At 37.0% G+C, this 25,526-nt stretch overlaps 1 pseudogene; it reads right to left on the minus strand.

Annotated features, from left to right (window-relative positions):
* Positions 1-7,011: 7,011 nt before the first annotated feature.
* LOC132022498 (translationally-controlled tumor protein-like) lies at positions 7,012-7,501 on the minus strand (annotated as a pseudogene).
* Between the last annotated feature and the right edge of the window lie 18,025 nt (positions 7,502-25,526).

Genomic DNA, 25,526 nt, shown 5'->3' on the forward strand with positions numbered 1-25,526 from the left:
TGCTCAATCCTCCCCACAAGTGAGAAATACCATAATGCATTATTAAAGATGTCTACATTACTGACAAAGGATCTGGAAACATTTTCCTATAATGCCCCACTCTTCTGAATTTATTCCTCTTACTTTCTATGACAAGGGAATGAGAGTGGTTATCAGCGTGGCATTTTGTTGATTAAATCAAGTTCCCACTTAAGCCTCCATGTGAAGTGTGTAAACCTGGTGATTCACAGACCTGTACCTCTGGGGATAAAAATATATGTTTATAAAAAATAAAAAATTATAAAAAAATAAAAAAATTAAAAAAAAATAAATGATAATAATAATAAGGATGGGAGGAAACTTTTGGAGATGATGGATATATTTATGGCCTTGATGGTAATGATAGCTTCAAGGATGTACATATATACTGAGTTGTATTCATTAAATATGTATAGCTCATTAAATGTCAGTCATACTTCAATAAAGCAATTTTTTTTTAAAAATTACCTTTATAAAAAACATGGTGCTTCATTTCTTTCTAAGGGGTCACAAATATTCTAATTTGGAGAAGTGTGTACCATAATGTGAAATTATTTAAAATTTGGGAGATAATACATGAGGCTTCTCATAGCACATGACATACAGCAACTGATCAATAAAAATTTGCTGAATTTTTATTCAGCCTGATGGCCAGGCGTACAGCTTGGGAAAAGGCAAACAAAAGAGAGGACAAATGCTCTGCCTGGTTGAGATATTTCCTGTGTCTAATCTATTTCTTATTATCGTTCTGAAGAATGCAGCTCTCCTAGCATTTAAGAGAAATAGGTGGAACTAAATTCAGGCAACATTTCAATTAAATAAGAACAGAATGAATACACAGAGCTAAGAACAGAGCCAAAGTTATGGAAAGTGTGACCCCAGACCTCTCAATTATGAATTAGAATACTTCCTTCCTGTGTAAAAGAAAAAAATGCACAGACCAGTATAAAGCAGGGAAGACTTTATTCAAGACTATAATAGAGGTCAGGACTATATCAGTAGGAGAAAGGAGAGAAAGATTTAATTCAACTTTGCTGAAACAAAAAAGGTGGGAGGATTTTTAAAGGCTGGAATGAGCTAATGGAAAAGTACTGGAGAACATTAGTGGGGAGGCTGGCCAATATGATTAGGCTACCTGCGTTTGTTAATTGTCCCTCATCAAAGTTCAGCTCCTACTCTCCCTCAGAAACTAAGAGATATGGGGCCTATTCTTCTTGATGATTATCTTTCAAAAAGGATGGCTATCAGGAACTGGAGAAAGACATTACCGGGGTTGCAGACAATTTATATTTCAAAGAGGAAAGAGAAAGAATTTACAATTACAAGTTTTCTTAAATAAATGCTCTAAGAAAAGCAAGGCCAGAGGCCTACTGTCAAAAGAGCCTATCTAAAGTTTAGTCAAGATGAGGGGAACTTTAAAGTCATCTTGTTTTTCCTTCCTTCCTTGCTTCTTTTTTTCTTTTAGCCTATTTTCCCCCCCCTTTAAGCTATCTTTAAGTAGCTGTGATATATAAAAGGAAATTTTACTAACAAACGAGAGAGGAATGGGCACCATGTCAGGTCCTCAGACACTGTTGGCTCTTGGATCTCTATTCCTCCTTGCCTGGTAAGATATCGCTTTGCTTCTAGTAGACATAGCCTTAGAGGCCTCATGCTGGGCTTCTATGGGATCTCTGACTGTGCAAGAGTGCTAACTCATTATTACTAACAACAACAAATCTGGTTTACACATGGAAAAATATCAGCTACTTTTCCCTGCCCTTCTTTCTCACTATCACCAACCAGCCTTCAGCAGCACGCACCTACTCACCGCCACTTTCTCCCTCTGCCTTGAAATGGACAAAGTATCTTTGACTTCGAACAAATTCTCTTGCCTTACTATGAACAAGGTTTACCCATTCCTACCCTTGGAGTGGAAACCACTCTCTGCCTTAGTTTTCATAGTTTATTCTTATGCTGCTGCTACTATTTGTAATAAGTCCTCCTTCAAGTAATAAACAAGTATGAATGGATAAAATTCAAGGACTCAAATAAAAGGGTGTACCTATGTACATATACCGGAGAGATTCAGGGTTGGGGTGGGCTTGGGGTTTTTGCAGGCATATGGGAAGGTAAATTAGAAGAAAGGGCAAACACACACATCAGTAATGGTGTTTCATTTGGTCCTTGGGACAAAAACTCAAGCCTCATGAATAGTAGCAAGCTATATATATATATATATATATATATATATATATATATATATATATTCGTATGAATATATATTTGTTTCTATTTCTCATTAAAAACTGCTGAAACCGGGGTGCCTGGGTGGCTCAGTCATTAAGCGTCTTTCTTCAGCTCAGGTCATGATCCCAGGGTCCTGGAATGGAGCTCCGCATCGGGCTCCCTGCTCAGCAGGGAGACTGCTTCTCCCTCTCTCACTCGACCTGCTGGTGTTCTCTCTCTCGCTATGTCTCTCTCTGTCAAATAAAGAAAACCTTAAAAAAACAAAACAAAACAAAACGAAAAACTGCTGAAACCTTAAGGTTATCTCCCCTCCCCACCATGTCCTTTCAAGGACAGAACCGGCTTCTTCGCTTCACTGTCTAAGTATCTTAGCTTCTGCTGCTGTTGCTGCGGTGTGCCCTGGGTGCCTCAGTGGTTTTCCACCCCACTCTCCTCCTACAAGCTAGGTTCCATTCTGGCTGGGCCTGAAGCACCTCAGCCATCAGTGTATCAAAGATGAGTATTAACAAGGCTCTCTGCTGAAGACTGAACTCGGCAGTGACAGTGCCAGTGCTCCAGTTTATATTAGTACTTTCTCATGTTTATTTCTTCTGAAGATATTCCATGCCATTTCACTCTTTTAGGAGTTGTAGCTTCTTCCTTTATAGAACAGGATCTGAACCCATGGGGATGGACCAGAGAACAAAATTGAGTGAAACATCCCATGTTATCATTAGGACTGCCTCTCTCCTCATGCAAGATGTAGGGAGCTCTTTCCTGAGGACGGCGTTTTTATTAGCAGTCTTCTGCATCCTTCATGCAAATATATTCCTAGCAATAATCCTTCAGACATTACCATCAGGGAACTTGGTTAACACTCAAGGTAAGATTCTAAGTATGTACATATTCTGAATTTTTTCTTCTGTAGCCAAGTTAACAGAGACAGGGCTCTCCACCTCTCTGCTCTCATGTTGATGCAAAGACCACAATAAAGCAGTTACTGCTAATGATGAGATTCACAATGGGAGCAGAAAGAGAGCAGGCCCACATGCTTGAAATTCATTGTTTCTGGTATATACAGTATTCCTCAGGGGTGCAGGGAACAAAAGAAAAGTTGAGCATACCTGTTCTAATGAGTCTGTTCCTGAAACTTTAGAATTTCTCTAAGTGACCGTATCACTAGATATTACAGCTTGTTCTAAAAGCGGTACTGACAATAAATTCTTCAGAACAAGAAAAAGTTTGAATATTGGGCAAAATTATAATCAAATCCTAATAATGAAATGGCAATTGATAACCATCTTCCTGGAAGTATATTTTGACAGACAAACACAGAAAAAGAAAAACACATTTATGTTTTGGTTACTGACAGAAAGTTCTCCATATTTTTCTTTCATATTTAAATAAATCATGACTTTCTACACTGTATCCTGGTATAAAGGTGTGTGAGGACTCTTTCTGCAAGAAATATTATATTACTTTCCTATCGCTGCTATAACAAATTACCATAAACTAAGTGGCTTAAAACAACACAAATTTATTATTTTACAGTCCTGGAGGTCAGAAGTCTGAAATAGATCAGCAGAGTTCCTGTTAGAGATTCTAGAGGAAAATCCATTTCCTTGCCTTTTCCAATTTCTAGAGGCTGCTTGAATTCTTCTGCCGAAACTTTGGTTTCATGGCCCCACATCATTCCAACCTCTCTATCAATCATCACAACTCCTATGACTCTGAGCGTCCTGTCTCCCTCGCCCTCTTATATGGACCCTTGTTATTACTTTGCGCCCACCTGAATAACACAGGGAAATCTCCTGGTTTTAAGGTCTCTATCTTAATCACACTCGACGTGTTCTGGATTAGAATCTGTATAGTTTTTATGAGGGAGGAGACCATTTTTGCCTCAGACAGACCTAGAACTTACCTAGAGCTAGAATCAGCCACACACAGAATTTATGGAATAATATAACTGGAAATCTGAAGAAAGGTGTATCTTGACCAGGAATTCAAAATATCTGACATATACAGCTTCTGCTGCCTTCTTTTGGTTCTGTCTCCTATATCATCACTTTTAGGTTCAGCCTCACATAAAAGGATGATAGTGACAACAGCTACACACCTCGTGTCTTCCGATGTTCAAGTCCAACAAGAAAAAAAGATCTTCTTCCCAGGATGCCCAACAAAGTCTCATCATGTTCCATTGGCTCTGAATGGATTATGTGCCCCTCTCTAAACCAGCTTTCATGTCCAGTGAAAGTTTTGTATTCCTTGTCCTCAGTTGCCACATCTTTAAGAGGAGGATAATATTCAGGCTTGATTCCCCATGTACAAGAAGGTCCAACGTTAAATAGAAAATTACAAAGAAAAAAAAAAAAAACACCACAACTCCATGACAGGGCAGGAGAGAGATGGCTAAAGAAACAAAACACATTTTTTTTTCATCCTTCTTTAACAAAGGACTCTGCATTTCCATTTTGCACTGTACAACTCAAATTCTACAGTCAGCCCTGATAATTTTTTTATGATTTTATTTATTTTATTATCTTAGAGATAGAGAGAGAACAAGAGATAGTGGGGAGGAGGGACAGAGGGAGAGGCAGAGAATCTCAGGTAGACTCTGTTTTGAGCATAGAGCCCTACACAAACCTGAATTGAGCTGAAATTAAGAGTCAGATACTTAACTGACAGAGCCACCCAGGCACAACAGCCCTGTTATTATTTACAGAATTTTCAGGAACCCTAAATAAGTTAAAAGAAATAAAACACTGAAAATAGTGAATAGTGTTTGGCACATAGTAAGCAAGAGTAAATACTAGCTATATTATTATTTTTATTAATTATTATCATAAAACATCCAGGGCCCTTTTAAAGCAAACATCTGATTGGAATTTTCTCGGACCCCAATTGTTAGCATTAATTAGGCTGGCTTGTTTTCCTGTGGTCACTTTAAATAAAGGAACTCATTATAAATCTGCAAGAAGGGGTTCCGACTGCAAAAGGAATTTTGTTTTTTCTTCAATATCCAACCGTCAGGCCAGCTGTTTTAGTTCAGGCTACCAATGGGAAGCTACTTACTGAAGTTGCTTATGGTTTAATGATTTGTGTGGCATAAATTATTTGTCTTAATGTTATTCCTGGGGCATTTTCCAATTGTTTCAGATAATATGCAGTAAAAACGACACAAAACAAAAAAACAAAACAAAAAACTATAGTGTGGTTCCATATTCCCACAACACCTGGTGAGAAATAATCTGCTTCCTCAATTGCAGTTCCATCATTTATTTTATTTTGAATCCCTTCACAGCAAGACTCTTCTTATTTACTTATTGCATATATGCTAAAGATCCCAATAATTGCACATCCAGCACGCAATTGATTTTACTCAGAATCCTCATTACACCTCTCAAAGTTCTGGTAATGAAAAAGTTAGATTGAGCTTTAATAAGCATTAGGAAGTTAGGCTTTCTCAGGAAAATAATTTAACCATTTATGGAAATATGTTCAAGTGAATGATGTAAAAATACAGTGTGATTATCTAAGGAGCAGGAGGTTAGATAAGATGAGTATATCACAGGGACATGGTGAAGGAAGCAATTAAGTTTTAGCATGGCAAATAAGATTGGTTTGCTCTTTAGAACATAAATCACCAGTTTTTCTTACTGTATCTCTTGAGTTCTAGGATTTGTTATGCTTGAATCAAAATGTAAACTGGTCTGTTTTCTTTTGCATTCATTTTGTGGGATCTCATTGAATTGGTGGCCAGAATATAGTATTGTGGTATTTCACATGATACTGGTAATCATGCTATGTTTGTTTTGAAGGGAATTTTTTCAATTATTATATTGACTATATTATATGTTCTGATTGCTTTACTTTGCATATGTTGTTAATTGAAAATTGCTCTTCAGGTTTTTCTCAAGTATGTTTTATTCCTAATTAAGTTGTAAGCTTTTTTCAGGCAAAAACAAATGTCTTGTTTTCATCTACCAACTGTGGTAAATACAGCACTGAAAATTGTAGGTTAAAAAGTGTTTGATTGAAGGACTCCTGGGTAGCTCAGTGGATTAAGTGGCTGCCTTTGGCTCAAGTCATGATCCCAGGGTCCCGGGATTGAGTCCCATATTGGGCTCCCTGCTTAGGGGGGAATGGGCTTCTGCCTCTTCTCTCTGCTTCTGCTCTTTCTCTCTATCTCTTGAAAATAAGTAAATAATATCTTTTTTAAAGCAGGTTTCATTGAAAACATAAACAAACTTGACATAGCATTGGTCAGATATTTAATCATTCCTGAGTGAAAGAAATAGAATGAACCCCGTTAGTATAAGCCTGGCATATCCTATTAGAATTCAATACTTTCCTGGATGCCTCTATTTTTTTTTTAACTATACTAGTTTTCACATTCTCCAACAAGTAATGAGTTCTACCTCTCACAAAATATAAGTATTAAAACTCTATCTTTTAGAAAATGAATTACTAAGTACCATTAACACCAAGATTTTATAAAGAAGCCTAAAGCTCCTCAGGGAGGATTTTCCCCTAAGTTTCTTTCCTTTTCTTTCTTCTTTCTTTCTTTCTTTTTTTGAGTTTTAAATGCATTTTATTTTTAGATAACCTATGCGACCTTTTTTTTTTCTTAAAAACAATGCCCCTGCTCCCAATAAATCAAGGTCAAAATAAATGAAACACCCAAGAAGGCATCAGTCCCATTTGCCTAAGTCCTGGTTGTTGCGTGGATGAAGAGTAGTCAGTTATGACAACAGGTGATAACATCCAAAATAACAACCAAATTCATTAACATTTTTGCATTTCTAAACCATCCTTAAAGAAAATCATATATGGACTCACACTATCCTCAAAGTAGTCCAGCAAAGCAACCATGCCATCTGGATTCAGGTTTTCACTAATAAAGAACTAGTAGTTTTTGAAATTAGCAAAGACGTGCTTGATCTGGTCTATCATTACGCTTTCTGGCCTCTGTTGGCCTTTGACTGATTTCATGTAATCTTTGAAGTACTTCTTGTAGGCCTCTTTTTTGAAGGTGGTTTTCTATAAGTAACGTTTCACAATTAATATCAACACCAGTGTTTACTGTGCTTTCCATACCTTCACCCTCGGGGTCTTCAGTGGAGGCATTTCCACCGATGAGTGAGTCATCAGTATTATCCTCTGTCGTACTGACCACCTTCACCTCCACCTCCAGCCCCAGCCTGTCCACCATCTCTCGGATCTTGTAGATGGCAAACATCTCATCACGGCTGATGAGGTCCCAGTACATGATCATGAGAGCCATTGGAGAGAGACAACAGTAGTGCTAGCTTAGCAGGAGCCTAGAGCTTCAAGCAAGTAAGGTGCAGCCAGAGTGACACAGGGTGGGGGGGGGGTGAGAGCAGTAGATGGAAAAACTTAAGTTTCTTTTACACAATGTCAGTTGTCCAAAAACCCTGTTTTCAGACCCAAAGTATCTTTTTTGTTTCTTTCAATAGCACTGCAGAGCACTTAAGGATATACACTTTTGGAGCCAGGTGGACCACATTCAAATTCTGATTCTGATTATAATAACTGTGAAAGGGAGACAAGTTATTTAATCTCATTGTCAATCCCTTTCCCTGTCAAGAGCAAATAATCCTGGGATGCCTGGGTGGCTCAGTTGGTTAAGCAGCTGCCTTCGGCTCAGGTCATGATCCCAGGGTCCTGGGATCGAGTCCCACATCGGGCTCCTTGCTCAGCAGGGAGCCTGCTTCTCCCTCTGCCTCTGCCTGCCTCTTTGTCTGCCTGTGCTCGCGCTCTCTCTCCCTCTGTCTCTGGCAAATAAATAAATAAAGTCTTTAAAAAAAAAAAAAAAGAGCAAATAATCCTAATAAAAACATATACAGGTAGTGTGTGTGCTGATGTGTGTTTCTCTCCAAGGCTGGCAGGAAGAAGCTAAAATGTTTCCAATGATGCTTGAAAAGGCCCTTCCTGAAGATCTTTTCCATCTTAATCACTGGCTTTCCCTGTCAATCTCCTTTTCTTCCTCATCCAGAACACTACGCTCAGAAGGAGATTCCCATGGGATTTTCATCCCTCTTGCCTTTGTACAGAAGAGAGTTTCTCCATCCGTATGCTCGGGCATTAAGGTAAGGGTTTCTGTGGATTAAGCACTCTTTGTAAATGAGCAGACGACCTGCTGAAGGGATCTCTTTGCTGAAAGGAAGTATGGCTATGACCTCAGTCCCTCTGGTAGGGTCTGATTACCAAGGGTTTGCCCAGGACTGAAGGTTTTAGTGGGATCTCAGTGCTAAAGCTATGACAGTCCCCTATATTAGTTTTGCCTTCCTTTCCTTGGTTTATCAGTATGAATTTGAAAATACTTTTTCCATTAGCTGCTGGCCCTTCTCATGGAAACCTCCTCCTTGCCAAATCCTAAGAAACCACATGAAATTTCTTTACAATGGTAAAGCTTTTGATAATGCTTTATGTAATTTCTCCACCTCCCTTTCATTCCTCTCTCACATGTGTGGAGTATGAGACTTATTCTCAATTATATATTACATATCTCACATTCCATTCTTCTGGCCCTATGATGGTTCTCTTTGGAATACAAACATGGAAAGTAATATATTTCCCTTTCTACTTCATATTGGCTGTATCAATCATATTCTTACTAAAATGATTTCTGACAATTTTTTCTTCTACCTTCATTTAGCTTCTCACTATACCTATTGATTAAGCCAAATATATTTTCATGGCTCTCTTCTTCAAACTCACTATGATTTGTATGAATTCTGTTTTCATTTCCTTTCCTGTTCTACTTGGTTATTGCCCTAGAGATAGTGTATGGTCTCTAATCCTTTTTATTATTATTTTTTATTTAATTTCATGGGGCCTTCTTAGCTTAGCAATATTGATGATTTAGTCTATTTTCTGCTTCTTTAGACTATTTTTCATTCCTATCTCTTGCTCTTTCATCAATGGTAACTCCATTTCTGGCCTCCATTCTCCCTTATTTTTATCTCCGACTGTCTTTAAAGCATTGCCCCCCAACTTCTCAATGGCCAGGGTTGAGGCAGGTATAATTTAAGTAAGTTTAGGTAGCTAGATTTGTTTTCCCTTTCAGTTGTACAAGGTGTTTTGGTTTATTTTTAATTATAAAAGACAGATGAGAAGAACTTAGAAAATATAAAAATATGTGAAGAAAATATTAGACAGTATTCCATCTCTCAGAATAATAATCGATTGAATTTGAGATTACTACATAACTCTCACATTGACAAATAGTAAGCACTTAATTTTTGTTAATACTATTATTGTTAAATAGTAATGATAAAAGATGGTTTTTTAAAATTTTATAATATGTTTTTAAATGTTTTTATGTACACAAAAGATAACCTATTTTCATAATTGTACCTATTGCTAATAATGATCAGATAGTCTAGTAACAGAGTTCATAGTTTTATAGAAAGCCCTGTATTATTATTTTACATGTTTGTGTATTTTACATGTTTCAGTAATATTAATGAAAAAAACACAAAGATGCCTCTAGTTGTTTCCTTTTCTGTGATTCATATAAAATTAGATGGAAACAGAGCCTGAGCTGTGTGTATTAATTGTGCTGAAGACACAAGTGCATGTTTCACTCCACTTTCATCTCCCACCCACTAACTTTTAAACTCCCGCAATTCCACTCCTGATATTCTGGGCAGAACAATTCAGCTCATTCTTGCTGTCTCTTTCCACACTCTGCGTAGTGCTGACCTCACTTTCTGCATCCAAAACAGTTCATTTTTTCTCAGCTATTAGATTACTTTTCCAAGATAGGAGTTTCCATCTCCAAGTAGGCAAAAGTGACTGCAGAAAAAAACAGTTTCCCTGTCTGTGATTTTATATTAATGTAGCTTTAGGGAGCCGGTATTTATTTATTTATCTGTTTGTCTGTTCATTTATTTATTTATTTATTTATAATTGAAGTTTAACAGAGCTACCATAAAATTTCTATTAGCTGGAATTAGCTAGAACTTCACTAACTTGTCCTTTCAAACAGACTATGCATTCTATTAAAAAAAAAACAACTTTTTTTCTTATTGAATTGTAACACACTCAAAGAATAATAAACAAAACAAAAAATATAGAGTTCATTGAATACCTTTTAGGTATGAATACCCTGGTAAACATCACCTAAGTCAAGAAATAGACACTGGCATCAATCCAGAACTTTACACGTAACCTTTCTCAATCATAGCACATTATACCCACCCCAAAGATAACCACTATCCAAATTCCTAACACTACAGATTTGCCTATATTGAAATTATCTGTAACTGGAACCATAAAATAGGGATTCTTTTGTGTCTGATTTATTTTCTTATCATTATATTTGTGAGATTTATTCATAGTATTGTATGTAGCTCTAATTCATGACTTTTAATTGTTATATATAATTTTATTTCACAAATACACCATTATTTCTCTCTTGTCTCTGGACTCATATTTAAATTGTTTTCCATATTTTGGCTGTTATACATAATGTCACTCTGAACAGCATATCTGTCATTCATATAGAGCTGAGAGTGGATATTCTCATGCTTAAGTCATATGTTTGTGCAACTGTAGTAAAACACTGACACACTTTTTCCTTGGTCACTCACTCAAAGTTTTCTCCTCTCTAAAGACCTAATCTTTGGTGTTCTGCCTTTATGATTTTGCTCTTATAAGTCTCATGTTCAATTACCAGCATCCAATTCTGTCTTCCGTTATGAATTGACACCTTTCATGACACAACTGAGTTGGGGTAAAATTCCATTAAATTGTGATATCCAAAGCTAAATGAGTACATTTAGCTTATTTGGAAAACTCTGTTGCTTTACTTCCTAAAACTTACCTAACTGGAAATGGAGAACCATTGCCCTCTTCCATGAATTCGAAATTTTCATCTTATTGTATATCCTCGGTTAAAAAAATGTATAAAATAGCACTCAGGCCTTGAACTCCATCTTGCTTTCCTGCAGCTAGTAAGGCAAAAATCCATCCCCTGCATGGTGCATGCAATTGTGAAGAAGGTAGTTAGGGAGAAGGCAACAAACTGCTGTAGTCATAATGAAGGCCTATGATTTAGGAAATCTATATTAGAGGGAGCCACAGGGAGTCCATTGCTATCTATCTGCCTCATACACATTTTAATTATACCACTAACTTTGGCAGAAAGATGTCATCTAACCCTCTGCTAAGACACATTCTTTGTAAAATTAAAATTGTTCTCCTAGGAGGAAGAATATACATAGTGAAATGCAAGCATAAACACAAGCCCTATTTACCTGAAAGTAGCTACTGAAAGAAGAGGAGTCTGGAGGATCTACATCTGTATCTAGTTCTATATCTATATATCGCTTTACTTTTAGAATAGCCAAAAAAATGACCCTTTCTTCAAGAAGGGTAGAAAAATAAAATCTCAGCTATTTCAAAAAATCCAATAGAAAAAAGTATGAAAATTACCGTTGTGTCTTCTGCTTAACTTTCTTTTTCTTTTGGAACCTTTATAAACTTTCAATTTTCGCATGGAAATTTTTTCAAAAAACTATTTCAAAAGTTAAAAAAAAAATGTTTATATGAGATGGGGAAGGTGTTAGTTTATGTCGTTCAGCCAGAGTAAAACCCACAGTTAAGGTCATGTTCAAGGAAAGACCTGAAGGAAGTAAGGGAAATAGCTCCCAGGCTATCTGTGAGCAGGGAACTCCAGGCAGAAGGAAGAGTAAATGGAAAGAGCCATAAGGAAAGTCATGTTTAGTGTAACCAGAAACTGCAAGTAGGACAGTCTGGTTAGTGCAGAGAGAACAAGACAGTATATGGTAGGGTATGACATAAAGAGATTGAGTGGGAATGTCACACCTTTAGATTATGTTCTGAAGTCACTGGGAGATTCTGAACACAGCAATACATAATCAAACCGATGTTTAAGAAGATCACTCTAGCTGTATAGGAAGGATTTAAAGGGGCAAGTTGGGAATGGGGGTAGGGTGTCAAGAGGAAGTCTTTCTGACAGTTCAGACAACAGGTAATGGTGGCTTTGACTAGACTGGTATAATTTAAAGCGGAATCCAGTAAATAAGTAAGTAAAGAGACAGAGGCACTCTTTGCAGATGGAACAGCAAATATCATCTGAATGATTGATAAATATAGCTTTGCAGACACATTGCTTAGTGAGAGCCAAACATGTAGGCATCCTAACTCCCTACCACTGGTCAAGGACATGGAACACTCTCTCAGAGGAGACTTTGAATCTTGGTAGAAAATCACTTACTTGGTCTCTGTCTCTCAGGCTCAGGGATAGAGAGGAGAAGTTTTGAGTCACTTCATGTGGTAGAAGAAGTTAGTTATCTCCCCAAAGGCATTTTCTCCTTTATTCTTTCTGGTTGAGTGATGGTGCAGCAAAAAACATTATTTCCCAGCCATCATTCTTACCAATGTAATATGACTAAGTGACAGATTCACTTTTATATTATTTGCTTAAAAGGAAATCCTGTGCCATGAATATCCCCCATTTTCCTTTCTGCCAGCCAGAAATGGCAGTGGCTGGAGCATCTCCGAAGCTACAAGTTGCCAGATGCTACCTTGAATGAATACTCTCCTAAGTACTCTCTCATAGGGGTGCCTGGGTGGCTCAGTGGGTTAAGCCTCTGCCTTCGGCTCAGGTCATGATCCCAGAGTCCTGGGATTGAGCACTGCACTGGGCTCTCTGCTCAGTGGGGAGCCTGCTTCCTCCTCTCTCTCTGCCTGCCTCTCTACCTACTTGTGATCTCTGTCTGTCAAATAAATAAATAAAATCTTTAAAATAAAATGAAAAAAAAAAAAGTACTTTCTCATAAAAGAGAGTCACTAACTTACTGTTGGATCTTTTTGTTAGAAAAGCCTAACCTTATCCTTACTAATACAACTCTTCAGGCAAAAAACCCTGGCAAGCTTAGGACAGAGGGAATGTATAAAGGTAATGAAGAGGCAAGCCATAATGTCAACAGTTGTGGTCTTACAGAAAGAAATAGTCATATTTTCTTCCTTTCTGTATCATGTATATGTTTATACATTTTGGCTAATAATCCTGTTTTACTCTCATTTCTCAAGCTATTTTATATAGCATGTATTGGTGTCTTTAACTTCAAAGCTTACAAAGTGAGACACAAAGACAGGATGAGAGAGTATGGCAGAAGGAGAAATAGCTATCATTAAAGGATTTAGACTCAGGGTTTGATACAATAGTTGATGAGATTAGACTTTTTCTACATTGATGAAGAAAATTATTTATTTTTTATACAAAATAGGTGAATTATACTAGAAATAATCAATTTGTACTTTTGTAGTTGATGCTATTAGTAATTTTTTAAAGGATGGATAACAGTATATGTTGTTATTAGGCCTACAGGGGTTGAATCTTAACAGAGTTATTGGTCATATTTTCTGGATATTATGTATTTTGAATATCCTTGCCAAAGATAGCAAATATACAATCTTTTGTACTCAATTCCTTACAGTGAGATCCAGGAAACCTAAAATCTTTCCCTCTTGGAATTGTCTCTCTCAGATAAAAACTTGATAGCTAACCTCTATATCAGATAGATATACCTGTGCAAGACTATAATTTAGAAATAAGCAAATCTAAGGAGAATTTTTTGGTTTTGGCCAGAGGCAGATATATTTGATTTTGGTAACAACATTGATTTCCTCTATTCTAGAGTCCCAGTACATAAGCAATTTCAACGTGGCAGTAACATGATTTATTCTAATGCTTGGTAAACAATTAGAAGAATCATACATTTTTATCAGGACAATTTGGAAGCACAATTTTGGGGAGCATCAATACTATAAGAATAGAAACCAACATAAATTTCTGTCCCTGGTTAAACAGTTTTGGGGCCAGATATATGTCCCTGTCCCCGTGATAAACAACATGGGATCAAGCATACCTTTCTGTCGCTTTGTTAATCAGTACTGAGAACCAGCAAAAAACAAACAAAACAAAACAAAACAAAAAAACAAAACAAAAACAAAAACAAACAAAACCCTAGCCTCTTGCTCCAAAAAATATTAGCTTATGAAACCAACATTTTCAAATAGCATACTCAGGGCCCCTGGGTGGCTCAGTGGGTTAAAGCCTCTGCCTTCTGCTCAGGTCATGATCTCAGGGTCCTAGGATCCAGCCCCGGGTTGGGCTCTCTGCTTCCCCCCCTCTCTCTGCCTGCCTCTCTGCCTACTTGTGATCTCTCTCTCTCTCTCTCTCTCTCTCTGTTAAATAAATAAATAAAATCTTAAAAAAAAAATAGCATACTCAGCCAGAGTAACAAATTACTCCTCAAGAATGTCTTTAAGCCTTTTTGCCTCATTCCCACTGTCAATCCAAAACTGTTGTGTCGTAATCCATACCTAATCCAAAGCAATTCTACTCAATAAGACTCCTGCATTAAAATCATTCAGCCCAGGGGCACCTGGGTGGCTCAGTGGGTTAAGCCTCTGCCTTCAGCTCAGGTCATGATCTTGGAGTCCTGGGATTGAGTCCTGCATCGGGCTCACTGCTCAGCATGGAGTCTGCTTCCCTCTCTCTCTGCCTACTTGTGATCTATCTCTCTCTGTCAAGTAAATAAAAAGTCTTAAAAAAAATATATATCATTCAGCCCAGACACTAAAAACCCTAGGAATAGCTACCCTTGAATTCCCCCTTCTGAGATACTATTAAGATTTTTCAAGATTGCTTTCTCCCTACTCCTATAGGTCTAATTGAGCTTAGCCTTTCATAATCAACAGGTTTTTCTGATCATCTTTTTAGGTGATAACTGAAAACTGAAAGCCTAGTCTTCAGCTTGGTTCTCTATTCCTTCCAATATTAGGTCAACTTCTCCAACATCTTAACTACTTTTCTGCTTTATCAGTCAGCTTGTTTATTAGCTTGAAACCAAGACTCCTGTCTGTTACACTCACAAAGTAATTCCTTTAAAATCTCATTAAATCTCACACTATGGGTAGCTGATGAAAGCAGACCTCTATTGTACACTTCAAAGGTAAAGTATCCTATTGAAAGTGTAATCTTTGTAGTAGTGGGCTTTTTTTTAATTTTTTTTTTTTTTTTTTTGTCGTGGGCTTTTTAAAGTAGCAGTTGTGCCAGAAAGAGAATTGGTGCAGATAACTTCAGGTTGCTTAAATAGAAAAAAAAAATCAAAACAAAACAAAGAAGCAAACAACAAAACTGAAAGAGAACACTCAGGACAGCAGTCCATTTCTATTCCCAATTTTGCCCCTTCCTCTACTTCCCCACCTATTTCACAAACTGAAATTTTAAACTGATGCAGCTCCCAACCATATTTCAGTCTTCATTGTGTGCAAAGCTGGGGGCCTTGAGTAGAAGGCAGTCATCAGGGAGCAAAGATAAATCCTATGAAGAACTATGGTAATAACTAATGCCTATATATTGAATGTCTGCCTGTAGCATTTATCTTCAGTTGTCACTTGGTCAACTTGGTTAAACAGACTATTTTAGCTGGTTGAAAAGGAAGACATCTGAGATATTTGATGGGAAGGAGATAGCAGTTTTGTAGCTAACATCAGTCTGCCTCTCCTAATATGGACAAAGAATGAATCTATAGAGTCCTGAGGCTGCTTTTCTTATAACTCACACAAAGTTTTACAAAACCTGTCTGAACCCCCAATTTAAGGATGTAAGGATGACTGAATGAAGAAAACCCTCCAGAAATGTGAAAAGATCTTACTGCTTAAAAGATAAAGACTAGTCTGAAAAATTAGAGCAGCTGCAGTACTCTTTTATCAATTTAACTTGAAGCCTGGAAACTCTTTCATTTGTACAACTAGTTCCTTCCTCAGCTCAGAAATGTTTTGCTCTATTTTATCTTTGCTATTCATTAGTTCCGGCCTTTTCTTTAGGATCATTTATCACTTAATATGCTGACTCTTGTGTCTCTGTCTTTCATTATTATGATTTGCTCTTTCATGGTTTTCATCTCTATTTGCTGGGGAGAACTCTTCAATAGATCTTCCATCAGTCAAGCTCTTGTATGACACCAACTATACTCTTTGCTAATCAAAACATTAATTTTAATTCTTTGATTGTCTTTTGATTACCCTGTAATCCTTGCCTTATTTATCTTTATTTTATTTTCTTGTCACAGTTGTCCTATTGTATTAGCACGCCAGATTCCCAAGGAATATAAGTTTTTGGGGAGACAGAGTCATTGATCGTCCCAGTAAAGGAAATAATATCCTGTTTCTTCTCTGAAATTGGAGAATTGTAGAATTACTGGAAGTTGTAGATAATCTGTGACTATTAGTTCATATTCTCTGGGAAGCAGAACCCAGGATAAGGTTAGACATGTAAGATATTAGTTAGGGGAAATATCTCTAAGGAGAAATGGAATAATGCTGAAGAAGAAGGGGAAAACCTTCAATCTCAGTGAAGGACTCACCCCACTGATTAAGAGACACAAGGAAGAAGGCTTGGGTAGAAAGAGTCTCAAATTGCACCATAGTTTTAGGTCAGTTTGGGCCAGACCAATCAGGAGTCTTCAAGCCAAAGCTGTCTGCCAATAGAGGAGTCCCATGTCTCACAAAACTAAAACTGCACTGGTATTCTGCAGCTCTTCATCACTGGCTAAGAAGAGTTCATGACCATGAATGCAATGTGGGATATTCAGAGTCAGCTGCTAAGACCTTCAATTATGCTCCCTTACAGGAGAGCTAAGCATCTAACCATTTCCATGGTTTCCAGAGAGATTTTCTCTAAGCTCTTTTTTGTACTGTACCAGACAGAAGATGTCATGTTCCTTCTGGCTTTCTGCCTGGCATACTTATCAAGTGAATCTAGGCAGCACTGTTCTTTTCAAGTGTTGCTTATTCTTTCCAGCAAAATAGAAGCTTAAGGAGGGCTCTATCAATGACTTGGGGCTGCTTTGTCTCCCACTACTGTAATACTGCATCTATCAGTGGCTATCATGATATCCAAGAAGGAAGATTAGAAGAGGAGGGCTGAGAGCTTCTAATATCAATTAAAGATGACCTGGGCCCACACGATGCTACTACGTACCAACTACTGTGACCTTTGTCAAGGACCTCTCTCATCTTCCTGATATTTGTATCTGAAATGGCCCAAAGGGGTGCCTGAGTGGCTCAGTTGGTTAAGTGTTTGCCTTCAATTCAGGTCATGATCTCGGAGTCCTGGGATCAAGCCCCACATCAAGGTCCCTGCTCAGCGAGGAGTCTGCTTCTCTCTCTCCCACCTGCTTGTGCTATCAAATAAATAAATAAAATATTTAAGAATCTTTAAAGGTAAAACAAAACAAAACAAACCAAAAAAATGGCCACGAAGCCCATTACAGTTATGAGGATTAAATGAAATAATGATTATATTAGCACATCACACAGAGTAAGCACTTAATAAGTACTACCTATTATTACCTTCTTCTAATGGTGCTATTCTTCTAAGGATGAGGGGTTCCAAACTGGGCTTTTATTCCTTCTTTTCATATTTTCACTTGTACTCTATCTATAACCAGTCTGACCTTCTAGAAGAAGTTACCTAATGTCATTTTTATTAAGCAACAAACAGGGGTACTTGGACCTGGGAATGTCAGATAACAGAGTCCATACTCAAAGAATATTCTCTTTACCATCCCTCTATTTTTATATGTGGAGAGTATTTCTTTCTCTTTCCCAGACTTATGCAGTACCTGCACCTCTTTCCTACTCTTCCCCATCACCTGTACAGTCCATTGGTCATGTTGATGAATTTGAGTGAGGGCACTTATATTCCTGACTTCATCTTATCTGTAAATGTTCAAAGTCCTTTAGAAACAGAATATCTAAATTTCAAATAACCATTTCTATGTTCCCACACTCAATTTGGAAATTCTCTTGAAATTCATTCAAGATCCTAAACAATGTAGACATTTTCAACCCCAAGTTATATAATATTCCACAGTACTACTTTGTTAAGATATCTAGAACTGGGAAGGTCTAACAAGAGTAACATCCTAAATGATCAAATCTTGATGTGAGAGAATACATAAACCATTATTTCTCAAAGCTAACATTTTGGACTATACAATTTACTTTGTGCAACTACAGAAAGTTGCAAGCTAATGAATATCTTTAATTCCTATTCACTAAGAGTAAGTGGTGACTTCTCCACCCGCTTCCCAAGTTATTATCTCCATTAGCAAAAGCCCCTCTGTGTGGGTGAGTTCTGATTCATGGTTAGTAGCACTGGCTAAGTTAAGCTATCTTTAAAGTTAAGGGAAGGTCTTAATGGGTGTCAATAGTTTTATATAACTTGTATAAATTTAACTAAGATAACTGATGGGAACAGAGCCAGATATTTCCTGGAATATCAGATAAATTTTGAAGGAGGTTATTTGATGGAAGGGGATAGAAAAAATTAGTATAGTCAAATATTCAGGTTCTGATTTATTGGTGAGATTTAACAATGCATCTCTGCAAAGGAGGCACTGGGTGACATCTGGGTAGAAGAGGGGAATTGTAGGGCAGGTCTGTAAGCTAAAATGTTATGTGATATTATTTTAGTAGTATATGAACAATGATATGGCTCTGCTAAACTTTCCATAATCACATTCAGCTCCTCTCTAGTTAAGACCCAGGTTTCAGTTGATCACAGTGGGTTCTGGAATGTAGATAGTTCATTTTGGTGGACCACTGTTTTGTCAAAAGAAAATTTTAATTCCTTGAACTTTAGGTATTGTTTAAAAGAAAAGGGTTTATAATAAATGTTTGACGTTTAGTTGGGAGATTCATGCATTTTAAATTCCTCATTGCTCACTCTACTTGTCTGAGTGCCTCTTGAGAAACTGGGGAGAAAGGTAAAAAAAAATCCTTTATTAAAATTGAAAAACATTCATGTTTATCATTCATATTTACTTGGAGACCAAGTATGAAAAGTTTTCATGTTGAAGAACTTTCTACCAAGTTTTTATGAGCAAGTGAAACGGGGATATGAAATTGAGTTGTAACCTTAACTATAAAGTTGACTATTGCAAATGCTATTATACTGGGATTCTGTTATATCAGTGGTTTTATTTCCACTTTCTATGCTGTGTATTAAAACCTACCTTTTCTCATTGTGCTTATCTCTTAATGGTAAATAGTTTCAGAATATCCTAGCTGTTAATAGCAAAAGTTTATAGAAAATCTCCCTTTCCCAGGATGGTGTGGTAAAATTAGTTTCATTATCATTAAGTTTGCTCATTTAAAAAATATTGGCATGCTTGACGGTGGTGGTAGTAGGTAGATATCAGCTTCAAATCTCCCTTCTTAGTTCCTTGGCAGAATTTCAATAGTATAGGCTTCTTATTTGAGAAATGTTTCACTTCCTGGCAAATTTAAATTGTCACTGAATGTTATTCCATTGATGAAGCCACCTGAATATCATGCTCATTTCATGCTTAGTTTAGTTCAATGGCTGCATTGCTGCTGCTGCGGCTGCTGTTTAGAGAGGAAGGGACCGGTGCCGTGACACTGTTCTTTAAAAACCTGGGCTAGAGATATGACTTGTGTGTTGCTCTCTTCTTTTAATTCCCCTCTTCTCTTTGATTTTATTCAAATGTAGATGTTTTGGCTTTCTGGATATTATGGTAATTTTCATTGTATTGTCAGAATCCTGGGTTTAAACTAAATGGTATGAAAAACATATAGAACAACTTTTGTCTGAAATATCAGCTTCTACTGAGAAACATTAGATGACATTTTCTTTTCTTTTTTCCAAAGATTTTATTTATTTGTCACACAGAGAGAGCGAGCACATACACAAGCAGGGGGAGCGGCAGGCAGAGGGAGAAGCAGGCTCCCCACTGAGCAGGGACCCAGTGTGAGACTCCATCATCCCTGGGATCATGACCCAAGCCCAAGCCAGTCACTTAATCAACCGAGCCACACAGGCATTCCAGATTATGACATTTCTCTGCATTGTTTTCTTACTCTTTAGGGCAAAATGTTTTCTAGTTAGTAATAATGTTATTTGAAGAAGGACAATGGCTACTATAGTTATGTTGAATTAAAACACCAATCAGATGGGAAAAACCATCACTTTTATTTAAAATAATGTAATTACAAATTTATGTTATTTGAAAACTGACATTCCTTTAGAATGGCAACATTTTGACTATTGTGGAATGAGAAAAACATTTAAATATGTATTTGTAAAAAAAATCAGTGAGAACATATGCTACAGTTTACTCTTCTGTGGGTGTAATTATATTTAAACATGCACAATACAAAAACTAAAAGTTGATACCTTTATGAATATTTCAGAAAAGAAACACTTATGCTAATGTTATGTTGCAAGGCTACAAGTCTTGCCATAACAAAATTTTACTGTACACTACAAATTGAGTGATTATTAAAGAGCACTTGGAATTGGTTATCAAGTGCAAACTTTCAACCAGTTTAATATAAATAGAAAAGAAGCATAGTTTGAGCGCTTTGAACAGAACTATCTTTAATCTCAACTTTGAGATTTGCTACCAGAACTGAAAATTTAGTGAATTTTTGATCTGGAAAGAATGAAAAACTTTTAAATTATCTTTTTGGAATTTCATTATGTCCAACATGGCACAAAAAGGTGAGTAACTCTAGGAAGCAACCTAGAGTTGCAACATTCAGTTGTGTGTGTTGAGAAATGAAGACTCACAGACAGGCACCGGTAAGTACTTACATTTTCTCTTCAGCTTCAAATTATCCTTTTTTTTCTGATATTTATTTTAATTTTGTTAACTGTTTATTTTAAAAAAAACAATTTTTAACTTAATATTTACCTTATTGTCCTATGGTTCCATCTAGGGGTATAGCAATCAAGCTCTACTCTCAAAATCCCACTAAAATCACAATACAGACTAACAATAGCTAACATTTATCCAGTTTCTACTATGTGCCAGGAACTATTTTAAGTATTAAATGAGTATTAAATCACTGAGATAAGTGTGAATATTATCCTTTTGAGGTAGATATTACTAATATTCTTATTTTGATAATTTTTTAATCATGTATAAATAAAATTGAGGTATAGGAAAGTCGAGTAACTTTCCTGAGGTCACTCAGGTGCAAATGGTAGAGCTTAAGTTTGAGTTTAAACCCATATTCTTAACCAGCATGCCACAGTATCTCTGTAAAAAATAGAAATAAATCCATAATCATGTGAAAATTAAATGATCATCATAGATCATACATTTTAATAAGAAGACAAAAATTGAATACCATTTTACTGTCAGAGAAAACAAAGTGAAGAAAACAGTGGCTCAGAGGATACACCATGAATAACAGCAGCAGAGATGGAGGCTGGGTCTCCAAAAGCTTCCTAGTTTCCTGTTGATATGCATTTGAAAGGTTTAGATTCAGTTGTGTTAAGGAGGCCCTATCCTATTCCCCTCAATAATTTTTACAGGAATCATTTTCACAACTACCAGAATGAATATTTAATCTCAGGCTAATACCAGGCACTATTATTGTTAAAAAAAATTAATGACCTATCTATGAAAGCCTAGGACTTCTGGTTTGGGTATTAAAATAGCAGAATAAAACTCTCCTCATTTTTGACCAGCCTATCTAATTCTCAATGGTGATCTGTAAATAAACTACATATGGCATACCCATATAACATGCCCAACCAACATTTACATAAGTTTCCATATGACATTCCCAACCAGGGAATATATCCATATAGTATATCTAAGTGATATGCCATATGACATGCTCAATGAGTAGAACACTACCATACAAGAAGACCAAGCAGTGTACAGAGAATCCTGTTGTATAATAAACTCAGTTAATGTACCTGGAAAACTCCATATGACATACCCAACAAGAGTACAGAGAACACACCATGTAACACAACCACTTAGTGCACATGAAATGGAGATAAATATTTACATTTTCCCAAAAAGACTCTTTGAAATCACTGTTACATAGGAAAAGACAGATCCTACTAAAGTTTAACCAGTACAATCCCTCATTTGCAGGCAGCCAATCAGCAGTAAGTACTCAAGGGAAAAACAAAACAAAACAAAAAAACAGGACAGAGAAGTCCAAGATAAGTAAGAACAGTACAGACCCTGGAGAAATGGTTAAGTCCATGCACTAAATAAAACTCTTTAAAGATCTACTTATTATCTTTAAGCCTACACAGGAGCATACTGCATTTTTTTTTTTAAAGATTTTATTTATTTATTTGACAGACAGAGATCACAAGTAGGCAGAGAGGCAGGCAGAGAGAGAGAGAGAGAGAGAGAGAGAAGCAGGCTTCCTGTGGAGCAGGGAGCCCGATGAGTGGCTCGATCCCAGGACCCTGAGATCATGACCTGAGCTGAAGGCAGCAGCCCAAACCACTGAGCCACCCAGGTGCCCCAGCATACTGCATTTTTAAGGAAATAAGACTCTCTAGGATAAAGGGGACAATATGAGAATGAAAGAAAATTCTCAGAAATTAAAAATGTGATCATAAAGGGAAGAAAAATAAACACTAAACAAATTAAATAAAATCCAAAATTCTGCCAGAAAGAAAAAAAAAAAAAAGGCAAAATATTCATTAGGCAAAATATTCATAGATTGCAAGACTGCAATCAGTAACAGTAGAATGCAATGTTTTCAAAGTTTTTCAAGAAAATTATTTTGGGGTGCCTGGGTGGTTCAGTGGGTTAAGCCTCTGCCTTTGGCTCAGGTCATGATCCCAGGGTCCTGGGATCGAGCCCCACATCGGGCTCTCTGCTCAGTGGGGAGCCTGCTTCCTCCTCTCTCTCTCTCTGCCTGCCTCTCTGCCTACTTGGGATCCTGTCTGTCAAATAAATAAATTAAAAAAAAATTATTTTGAACTAGTATTTTAGATTCAGTCTATTAACAATGAACTATGAAGAGAAAATTTTAAAAATTTCATAGAAGATCTCAGAAATTTTATTTCCTGTGCACTTGTTTACTTAGAAAAATAATTGAAGAGTATAAAAATGGAATCCAAGAAGGAAGAACAAGGGTATACAGATGCAAGAAGAGGACAATGAAAAGCAAGCTTAGAAGATGAGGTGTAGGGGCGCCTGGGTGGCTCAGTGGGTTAAGCCGCTGCCTTCGGCTCAGGTCATGATCTCAGGGTCCTGGGATCGAGTCCCACATCGGGCTCTCTGCTCAGCGGGGAGCCTGCTTTCTCCTCTCTCTCTGCCTGCCTCTCTACCTGCTTATGATCTCTGTCTGTCAAATAAATAAATAAAATCTTTAAAAAAAAAAAAAAAAAAAGAAGATGAGGTGTACAGTAGATTTAGATAGCAATTAGTAAAAATACAAAGTAAAACTGCACTCATTTTAACAATTGTGTGGTTAAATGAGCTTAGTGATAAGTTAAAGGCATAACATTTTTTTTTAGTAGAAAAAAATAAAAAAGGCAATGTAACTTCAGGAAAACCCAAAAGCTGTTTGAGTAACTGATGTCAGAATTCTGAAAAAAATGTAAATTTTATAAACTTAATAGTATTAAGTCCATGATACCACTAACAGAAACTGGGCAGTGAAGGGGAAAGATAAGAGAGATAGAAAAATATGGAGCCACTAATTTCCTCATCTATTATGGTGGGGGAGAAAACATATTTTCTAAGGTTGATGGATGATTAAAGAAAAGTTGGATTATACCACTTAATATCCTAAAGATAGAAAATGATCTATGCATAGCAATTTAGTTTGCCAAGACTGATGAAAACACAGGGAGGAGAGCTATCAAAAATGTGGATAAGTATAAAGAAAATGAAAGTGAAAAAAATGTGGATAAGCCAGGTTTTTGTATTTCAAAGCAAATCTATAGCTCTTATCAGTATGAACAAACTAAAAATAACTAAAAATATATAAGTAAAAATAAATTATTTGGAAAGAAGTAATTGAAGGTGTTTACCTCTATGGAATGAAAATTGGAGGAAGGAACACATGGATTCTGTAACTTTGTGCAGTCTGGAGTTATAATTTTTTTATCACATGAATTTATTTCTTACTGTAAAGGTCAGAGACCTATCATGAAACAAAAAAATGCTCAAACTGAGTAAACCAGGAAGCATTTTATTTTTTTTACTTTTTTAATATTTTATTTATTTGACAGCAAGCACAAGCAGGGGGAGCTACCGAGGGAGAGAGAAAAGGAAGGGACAGAGGGACCTGGGGCTTCATCCCAGAACCCTGGGATCATGACCTGAGCCAGAGGGAGACGATTAACTGACTGAGCCACTTAGGCACCAACCCAGATAGCATTTTTCAAGGAACTATTTGTCCTAATTTTAGTCTCTCTACTCCTACCAACAGTAGAATTGCTGCACGCTAGCTTAGTAAGAGTAGGAAACCATTACCCTGCCTAAGTGTCAAGGAGAATGAGAGGAAGTGGTCACCAGAACTGGGGAGATCAGCTACATGGATAGTGCATTATGACAAGAAGATAGCCTGTGGGAGAGAACTGTAGACAATTCATATGTGGAAGAGAGGAAAATGGGAATAAATACCCAGGCTCCTTTCTCCTTTCCCTTTTCCCCTCTTTCAGTCCCTTCCACTAACTGATCTGAAGCCAGAGGTCAAGGGAGTTCTTGGATGCGGTCCTTATATGTACAGTTATCCTGGGGGCAGGACAGAACAAGGTGTAAAAGGGTGGAACTATATCTAGAGGAGAAAAATGAAGCTATCTGGCACATTTTCATAAATAAAATGTGTGCAATGTCATTATAAGGTGTTGCATTTGCACAGAAAAATTACTTTGGAAATATTCCATCTATCATAGATGGAATACTGGTGGTATGTTATGATTACCTGGTACCTTGATGATTTAAGTGAAAGCACTTTTTTTTTGAGATTCAGTTCAAGAAGCTTAGGGAGAAATGAGCAAGTGATTCTTGGAAGGTAAAACAGACAATAAAGGGCGTGTTAATTGAAACCATGAAGGAGCCTAATCCTGTGGGGCAACTCTGGAAAATGTGCAAGATACATGCTTTAGAATCACTACAAGGTTGAGGGAGATAGTATACTTAGCTCTCTGAGGGCCAATGGTTGTGGGCTGCCTCTGAAAACAAAATGGTCTTCCTAAGATGAAGGAAAAAAGTCTCCAGGGAGCTAGACATAGACCTTGGGCATTAGAATTTGGCCAAAGTACACGGAGTCTGAGGGATAAGATAGGATACTACTGCTGTCTCCTACTTCTGGCTGATGTGTCACAAGTACATGAACACCAGTTACAGAGATGAACATGTACTGCTTTGGGGAACATGACGCTGAAGGAATTCTTCAAAATCCCATTTGACTGTAGTGACAGGAAGCATCTTTAT

The sequence above is a fragment of the Mustela nigripes genome, chromosome 7 (genome assembly GCF_022355385.1).
Source record: "Mustela nigripes isolate SB6536 chromosome 7, MUSNIG.SB6536, whole genome shotgun sequence".
In the NCBI taxonomy this organism is placed as follows: domain Eukaryota; kingdom Metazoa; phylum Chordata; class Mammalia; order Carnivora; family Mustelidae; genus Mustela; species Mustela nigripes.